Here is a 9,879-nt window from a genome sequence, read left to right on the forward strand (position 1 = left end):
TGCTGATTGACCAGTAGCCAGGCAAGAAGTAGAGATGGGGCAATGAGAACAGGAGAATTCTGGGAAGAGGAAAGATTCAGTCTGCAACTGTCACCCAGATGCAGAGGAAGCAAGATGAGACTGCTTCCTCTCGGTACCTTGGAAAAGGTACCAAGCCACGTGGCTAACACAGACAAGAATTATGGACTAATAAGTTATAAGAATTGATAAGAAGCCTGAGCTAAGAGGCCAAACAGTTTATGATTAATGTAGACCTCTGTGTGTTTCTTTGGGACTTAACGGCTGCGGGACCAGGCAGGACAAAAGCCTCGATCAACATCCACCTGTGTTTTTATTGAGATTAGTTTAAATCTTTATTTCTCCAGAAAGTAAGTCGTAAATGAAAATTCTAAACATGAAATGATAGCCAGGTGTGGTAGGGCATGCTAATAATCTCAGCACTTGGAAGGGAGAGGAAGCGAGACAAGGACTTTTAGGCAAACCTCAGTTACATAACAAGTGCAAGACTACCCTGGGTTTTATTTGACCCCTTGTCTCTAAAAAAGTGGAAGAGAAGGCTGGTAGATGCATCAATGGGTAAACGCTTGCTATGCAAGTGTGGGGATCCATGTTCAGACGCCCAGAACCCATGTAGAGCCAGACACAATAGTGGCCACCTGTAATCCCAGCACTCTTGTGGTATGACAGCTGGAGAAAAGGGGAGAACCCCATAAGCTCTCAGTCCAGTTAGCCTGGAGTATGAGCAGTGAAACATAAAAGACTCTGCCCCAAACAAGAGAGAAAGCGAGGACCAACACCCAAGTTTGCCCTCGGTCCTCTACACTCACACCTTGACATGTGCACACCCTTATGGCTTGTCAGCTTGTTTGCAGTCTATTAGGTCTTCTATCTACTAGAGTTGCCCTAACTTGTATTTAATCCTAATCTATTTTTTAAATAATATCAAACTACTTCTCAATTAGTAAAATAACTAAAAGCCAGATGTGGGGAAATGAACTTAATAACCTGGCGCCTGAGAAAGTGAGGCAGGTTGATTATGAATGAGAGAACAATTTGGACCCTAGGGAGAACAACCAACTAGCTAGTCATGGGGCTACATACCTAGCATCCCAGCACTTTGGAAGTAGGAGACAGAGGAAAAATAGTTCAAAATCAGCTTGGACCACATGATACCCTGTTTCAAAACCAACCAACCAACCAACCAACCAACCAACCAGAGATGCTTGGTATCAATTTCTTTTCTTCCTAAAGCACATCAAGAGGGAAACTACTTCCCCTCTCCTTGAGCCTGGTCTGACATTGTGGTTTGACATGACCAATAAACAAGGCAGCAATCCCCATGCGTTCATCAATGTTGTATCTAGACTTCCGAGTGTGCCAGCAGCTTCTGTCTTTGCTTGAGGAAGTCAGAAATTTGAATTATGGGGCATAGTGTAGAAAGAGGAGAACCAGTGTGAAGGAGGATTAGATGTAAGTCTTGTGAGCAAGACTTTCTTGGACCTTCCATTGCACTCTATGTGCCTACTAAATTCAGTCGAGGCAGTGACCTTCGCTGATTTTCTGAAGAGCTGAACCCTGCCCAAATTCCTAATCTCATCACATGAGACAAGAAAAATCAGTTAAAATGTTCCATCTATTATAAAACACCTTCCAGAAAATTACCCATTGGTCTAGAGCCAACTGAGCCCTGTTCCCATCCAGTGATGTCCCAGTGTGTAAGAGCGTGTGACAGTCAATTCTCACTGTCAACTTGACTGGATGTAGGGTCACTTAGGAGACCAGTGGGGCACATCTCTGGGTGTGTCTGTCTGTAAGGGCATTTCCTGAGAGGGTTAACAAAAAGGGAAACACTCAGCCTGAGTGGTGCCATCCTATGGGCTGGCGTTCTGGACAGTAAAGAAGAAAAGGAGAAAAATGGCAGACGCTGTCATGTTCACACTCTTCTGGTCTCCGTGGTAACTCCTCTAATAACTGGACAGAACACTCTAAAGCCAAGAGCTCAGATAAAGTTCTGTTCAGCATTTTCACCATAACTATGAGAAAAAGTAACGAATACAGATGGAAAAACTTAAAACCATATGGCAATGGTCTTACTGTTAGTAGTAATTCAGGGCTATTCAGGATCTAGAATTTGAATGTGTAGACTAACAATAATAATTTTTCAATGTGCATTTGAATGTCATTTGAGTGTCGTGAAATAATTTTGTTTCAGGAACTCTTGCCAAGGCTTCAGATACTGAGAATCTATAAGCATTTCTACTGGATAAAAAATTTAATATTTTTCACATTCGAAATTTAAAAACAAAACTCTGCATGCCAAGGTGAAAGGAATGCTCCTGAAGTGCCGGCCGACACTGAATCCCCACCTTTTGGCTGTAAGCCTTTCTCTGGAGATATACACAGACGGCTCTGGGCTCCACAAGCCGAGACTGTGTTGTGTGATGGATTTGGAGGTCTGCCATTCAGACCCAGGAGGAAACAAAGTTGGATGGGGTGATGTGTTAATGAATGTGGCTATCGAGGAATTTTCAGTGTTTTTCTTTACTTCCTCTAGCTTCCTCTCAAAGGTGGCTTAAAGAGAAAATTACTCATTACCAAGCTTTGCTAATAGGCTTTCTGTTGCTGCGGAAAAACATCTGGGGTTCAGTCCAAGGGGGGTTGGCTCTGTTGCCTTTGGGTTTGTGGCAAGGGGCATCATATCAGCGAGAGCATAGTGCAGCACAGCTGTTCACCTCTGGCCAGGAAGTGAGAGGAAGAAATTGAGGCCCCATAACCCTCCCCTTGAGGGCATGACTCCCATGACCCAAAACCTCCCATTAGGCCCCACCTTTTAAAGATTCCACCACCTCCCCAGAGTGCCAGGCTGATGATAAAGTCCCTACTACATGAGCCTTTGGGGAACACTCAAGAATCCCAGACATGCTTTCTTGTGATACCAGTACCAACTGATAGATGGAAGAGTGACGAAAAAGATGACTTCCTTAAGTACGTAAAACACTGAAATGCCTGCTGGGGCTCAGGGATGACTCAGTAAAGTGTATGCTGTACGAGATGAAGACCCCTGAGTTTCAGCCCATGAACCCATGTAAAGAAGTTTAGCATGGTGGTGTGTGCCTTTAATACCAGCACTGCGTGGTGGTGTGAGCCTGTGATGCCAGCACTGCGTGGTGGTGTGAGCCTGTGATGCCAGCACTGCGTGGTGGTGTGAGTAGGAGGCCTAGAGCTCCCTAGCCGGTCATTTAAGCCTAATCAGTAAGCTCCAGGCCAACAAAGAGACTTTGCTTTAGAAAAACAAAGTAGTCGACGCTGAGATTGATGTCTGTCCCCCATAAGCACATGCACACAAATGCACGCACACACACACACACACTCATGCACCCACGCATGCACACGCACACGCGCAAAGAGAAAAATTCCTTCTTCAGGCTATCCTCATTAAAGATATCTAAAAGTCTGGTTTCTTGCTACTGAACAATAGTCATCACTATTCATTATCATTTTATTTCCTCATTTCTGTGAGTCTTGGCTTCAGAGAGCCAGGTATGTTTGCCCCAGGGAGTTGTCCTAGGCTGAAGCAAACCCCTGATCTAGGCCTCACTGCTTCTCTTCTGACGTTGTGCCCACAGGCTCATGCGGGAGCAGAAAGTACAGACAGGGTCACTTGTTCTAGTTCTGATGGCTTTTCAGGGGATAGAATGGTTCCATTGTCCAGCGCTCTCTCTCTCTCTCTCTCTCTCTCTCTCTCTCTCTCTCTCTCTCATGCACACATATATTCAGAGGGAGGGAGGAAGAAAAATATGCTCTCCCTTATAGCAGTTGTTTTTCATCTGCTTCCCAAAGGAAATCAGCCTACAGTAAATATATCTGATTGTGTGTGTCTCTCCTAAATCCCTTTTGTTGAAACTAATCCTCAAGGTGATGGGTTAGGTGGACTCCTTGGGAACCAAATGGGTGCTAAGTAGATGCGTTAGCTAATTTCCACTTGGTTGTGGCAAAAGCCTTGTGAGAGCTACTTAAGAAAGGATGGCTTTGTTTTAGTCAAAATTTGAAGGGTAGAGGAAGTGTAAGTGTGGTGGAGAGAGAGGCTGTACCTGTGGCCGCAGGGCATGAGACAGCTGATCACTTGACTGCTGGTCACACTGTTCTGCAGCCAGGAATCAGGGAGAGATGGATGTCCATGTCCGCCTCTTCCTTTCCCTCTTTTTATTCAGACCTGGACCCATGTTTAGGGGATGGAGCCATCTCCATTCAGGACAGGTCTTCCCTCTTGGGAATGCCTGCACAGACACATCCAGAGTGTCTCCTAGGGGATTCCAGAGCCCACCTGCACAGACACATCCAGAGTGTCTCCTAGGGGATTCCAGAGCCAGCTCAGCTAACAACGAAGAGGAACTATCACAAGAACGCTGCACCATATTTGGGATCATTGTTTACATAAAACAGATCCCCATAGAGTCTCCTGACCATCTGCCCGAGAAGATACAGCAAAGCAGTGCAGTCTATTGGGCCAGTGAGGCGATTCTTTAGATGAAATGGCTTGTACCACATACTGGACAATCTGAGTCCAATCCACAGAACCCATGTGGGAAGGAGAGAACTGACTCCCAAAAGTTGTTCTCTTACCTTCCCATATGCACCATGACACATGTACGTGCACACAAGAGCACACATACACACACACTACATATGCACACACACACACGCACTATATATATATATACACACTATTCAAACAATACACATACAACACACACTACATACATACACAATACATATAACATTTATAAATACATAAAAAAAGAGATGTGGTCTGTGGATTGGAAAGGGGGCCCCCACTATGTACCAAATTCATTGGTGCTTCAATTTTAAGACTTCCTCATTCCCAGAATTTCCAGGCAGCTATTTCTGTTGTTTGTAAACCACTCCTATTGGGATGTTTCATTATACTTACAGCACAAAGGGACTGAGTATCAACTCAACGGCAAGTCTTGATTCATGTAAGCACTTCATCATTTAACTTTCCTTGTTCTATATTAGCTTAAAACAAATCCCATGCTATAAATTTTAAATCTGTGAGCATACCAGGTTGTTTCTTCCCTCCTGTCAACACTTAAAAGACTCTTTGAAGAGATCCATGATCAGGGTTTAAATAGAATCTGTGAAGCAGGTAAGTGCCCCTGTTGCCCAAGCTTAACAACCCAAGTTAGACCCAGTTGCTTTTTCAGAAATTTTTATTTTGTGATTTTGTGTGTGTGTGTGTGTGTGAGAGAGAGAGAGAGAGAGAGAGAAGAGAGAGAGAGAGAGAGAGAGAGAGAGAGAAGATGCATGAGACCCAGCTTGAGTATATATGCACCACATACAGACAGGTACCCATGGAAACAGAAAAGGGCCTTTGAACCTCTGAAACTGGAGTCACAGGAAGCTGTGAGCCAGATGTGGGTAATGGGAACTGAACTTTCATTCTCTGCAAGAGCAGCAAGTAGCCACTGAGCCATCTCTCTACCCATCCAGGTCTTTTAAATTAATTAATTGATCAATCAGTTAATTATTCGGTGGTGCTGGGAATGGAACCTGGGATCTTATGCATGCTAGAGAAGATCTCATCCCCAGACCCCAAACTTTTCTTTTATAAAACTATGATTTCTATGCGGTTTTTATGTTTTAAGTTAACCATAATTCCTTATACCATTGGCCAGTACTTAATTCATTTGAATCAGTTTCTAATAAAGTCTCATACACTGGAAAGGACTGGTATGTCTTTCATTTCCTTTTGATCTATACTTTATGTCTCTTTCTCCTTCATTAGACAGTCTTTATACAATATGCTTTTTTTATTATTGCACTTTAGGTCTCAGTCATATGAATATAAACATGTTACAATAATGGTTGTTTTGAGGTATTTGTATGAGCCAGGCATTTTTGGAAGTACTCTGCATATACTTTCTCATCTTGACTATCTTTCAGGGCTGAGAATCGAACCCAGGGCTTCCTGTTTTCTTAGCATGCACCTGACCATCGAGTCGCCTACTTAGCCTCTCCTATCTCACTTAATCTAGACCAGAACCCACTGAGCTGGTTGTCAGTTTCATCTTATAGACAGAAAGCCAAGGGTTAACGAGGTGAATTCAATTCCCTAAGAACACATAGTTAATAAGAAGCCAAGCAGAGTTTGGAGACCACATCATTCCAAAGTCCATGCCCTTAACCTGTAGCCTCTACATCAGAGAAAACACATCCCGAGAGGTTAATACAGTGCTACGTTATTCTCGGCATTTCATGGACGTTTTTGAAATATTTCTTAAGTTAACAAGGGAAACCCGTGTTATCATAAAACAGCCACCCCGTCAAGCTAAATCAACAGAGACCTATTGATCAGTCGGTCTGTGGGACTGGGTGGGAGTTGGGTAAAATTGGCAGGTAAGCCAGGTACGGTTAATGTCTCCCACTCACCACCCCGAAGTTGTAGACAGAGGACTCTGCTGAGGTGAGTTAGAGCAGGCAGCAGGCTCTCCCACTTAGTGTGAGGGGAAGAGATCCCTGAGTAGGGTGTTAATAGACTTTGAAGCTCACCGCAGCTTCTGTTCCTTCCAGAACCCAATGGCATGTTGTGTAGGCAGATGAGTGCCCAGGCCTTACCATGCCCTGGCTGTCTTTCTTGGCAGAACCCCAGTGGGAAGCACATTGTCCAAACATGGAAACTGCCAGCATCTCTTTGCCAATGCCTTTATTTAAAAACCCAGTATTTTCTTTGAATCAGTATTAGCTATGGTTCCTTTGACTCCTGTTGGCTCTCTGCCGCTAACACACGGATATAAGGCATCCTTCAGCTTGGTTCTGGTCAGGCACTTGTCGGTTCTATCTTGGCAGGAAGGCCTAGGTTCCCAAGAAGACCAACCCGCAGCTTCTCTGCTTACTGAGATTACAGGCCAGTGTTGCAGGGACCGAGATCACGGCAGAAGGCCCACAGCCTGTGGCTAGCTGCAAGCCCATCTTAGAGTCCCCTCAAGTCTGCTAAGGTAAGAGATCATATACTCTTTATCCAGACCGTGGGAGAAAGAGCTACTGACTTCCACGCTTGCTGCTCTGCCTTTATGACCCTAAGCGAGAAGTGTCCTCTCGTCGAGCATTGATGTTTTGTTTCTATTTAGTCCCGACTGCAGCAGAAACTCAACCCTCAGGTTGTTGACCCTCTGCTCTAAGCCTAGTGTTCTTTTTGTTCCCTCGTGTACCCCGAAATGACAGTGTTCTTAAGAAAGTCAAATAGCTCTGAACATGAATTAGAACAGCGATCCTCTACCTTCCCAATGCTGCAACCCTTTAATACGGTTCCTCATGTCATGATAACCCCAACCATTATGATTATTTTTGTTGCTACTTCATAACTATAATTTCCCTACTGTTGTGAATTGTGCTATAAATATCTGTGTTTTTTGATGTTCAAATGACCGTGAAAAGGTCATTTGGCCCCCAAAGGGATTGTGACACCCACAGGTTGAAAAACCACTGAATTAGAGAAATGCCTAAACCGAGAAATAACCTACCACTTATTTCAGCCCACAAACTGTATAAAGCAACAGATTAAAAAGCCAAAACAAAGATGCATTCATTTTCCACGTTAGCAGAACTCATCACCAAGCAACAACATGTAAGTGATAAGTATAGCCCACAGGTGCTAATTTTGAAGATGCTAGGATAATTCCGAAGCCAGTTTTGCTCTTCTGCCTCTGATAACATCAAACATTGTCAGCTGTTTCTTGTGATGGATCAGTGTATAGCATAGTATGTGGTAGTTTTGGCTGTGACGCTTCGGATGCCTCCAGCTCTCCTTCCAGAAGCACAGCAGAGCTGCAGTTCCGGAACAATGAAAGGATGTGTGGTTTGCTTTAAGAATTGGGATCCAGCTCTATTGGTAGAGTGCTTGATCAGCATCTCTGAAGCCATGCGATTGACCTCCGATACCACATAAATCAGGCATGGTGGGGCATGGCTGTAATCCCAGCACACGGGAGGTGGATTCAAAGTTCAAGATCACCCTCTGCTACATAGCGAGACCCAGGCTAGTCTTGGGTAAATGAGACCCTGCCTCAAGATTATGGAGCAGGGATTAGCGAGCTGGGAGATGGCTCAGGGTAAAGTGAGGATCTGAGTCGATCCCGAGCACCCATATAAAAAGTCAGGCACATGTAAAAGAGAACTTTAGTTCTACGACCTTATATTCTACAAAACTGGACACATATTTGCTGTAGGAACTTGATGAAGCTGAACCGGTGTCTCTAGTATTCAGAAAAGGAATGTGGCGCCTCACGGTGCCAAAGTGATGTTTGAGCACCCTCTGCTGGATGAATTAGGTATGTCTCAGGCAAATACAAGCGACTACAGTCAATATGATTTGGGGGTGGAGTTGGGGACACAACTTTTTAAATATAAGCTCCGCAGAAGATTTTATCTAAAATCTGCACCAAAAAAAGTGTGTTCTTTACACAAATACCCTCTGATTCACCATCCATGTACCAGAAGTATTTTGTCTTTTACAGACCCTAAATGAAATTTAGAAAAAAAAAAAAAAAATGCTGGGATTGCAAGTGTTGCTGGGCTATGGCGGCGCATGCCTTTAATCCCAGCACTGGGGAGGCAGAGGCAGGCGGATCTCTGTGAGTTCAAGGCCAGCCTGGTCTACAAGAGCTAGTACCAGGAAAGGCTCCAAAGCTACACAGAGAAACCCTGTCTCTAAAACCAAAAGAAAAAGAAAAGAAAAGAAAATTTAGGAGCATAGTCATTAACAGACATACAGTTCACATATCTAAGACACATTGGAAAATTAGGAGATTATAATACTATGCTTTTCTCTTTCACAACACCCCTGCTACTCAACGCAAATATAAAATCGGACTGTACTTTCTCTACAATGTCTCCCAATTTATCTGCCAAATCTCAGTCCAGATTCTGACAGCCCTGTTCATTCACACACAAAGCCAGGCTGCAGACACAGTGTGAGTAACAGGAAGTCTGTTTTATCACCGTAAGTATCATCTCTGTCTTCAGGGAGCCTATAGACTGCCACCCAGGGAAGAAATCAGGAAGTGTTTGGCTGTGAACTGCGAGAAGAAGCCACTCTCTGTGAAGATGTGACCTAATTGGGAAGTAATCAGAAAGCAGGGCTGGCAGGCTCAGTGGTTTGCAACACTGGCATTGGGACACCAAGGGAGGAAGACACCAAGCCCGAAGTCCTGTAAGGATGTAAAATGAGTTGCTGGGTTACACAATAAGATTCTGATTCAGCAAGCAAAGAAGGGAAGGGAAGAGAAGAGAAGTGGAGGAAAGAGAAAGGAGGAGAAGGAAAGGAAATGGGAAGAGGAATGGGGAAGAGGGAAGGGGTGCTGTGAGCTCTCAACACCAAGGAACCAAATGTTCAATGAATATGTGGGAGATTTTTATACCAGTTGTTCAGGGATGATGGAATATTGCAACTTACTTTTCTTTTCTTCTTTTTAAATTTTATTATTATTGTTTTATGTGTTTCAGTGTTTGTCTGCATGTACATCGCTAGCTCCGGCTGCAGGGAATGTGTTGTCTTCTCTGGCCTCTACAGGCAAGCAGGCACAGACATATTTGAGAGATTTTGACACTTTAGGAGGTAGAGCCTAAATGAAGAAACTGGGTTGTTGGGAGAAGACTTTGAACTGAAACCCAGCCCCACTACCCGCCCCCTTTCACCTTCTCTTCCTACCAAGATGTGAACAAGCAGCCTCCCCCCTGCTGCTGCTACAGCCACAAGCTGCTCCAACCGCCATGACTTCCCTTCATATATGGACAGAATTCTCACACTGTGACCCCAAACAGACCTGCCTCTCTTTGGCTGCTTATTTTCAGGTTGTTGAA

The sequence above is a fragment of the Chionomys nivalis genome, chromosome 13 (assembly GCF_950005125.1).
Source record: "Chionomys nivalis chromosome 13, mChiNiv1.1, whole genome shotgun sequence".
Lineage (NCBI taxonomy): Eukaryota > Metazoa > Chordata > Mammalia > Rodentia > Cricetidae > Chionomys > Chionomys nivalis.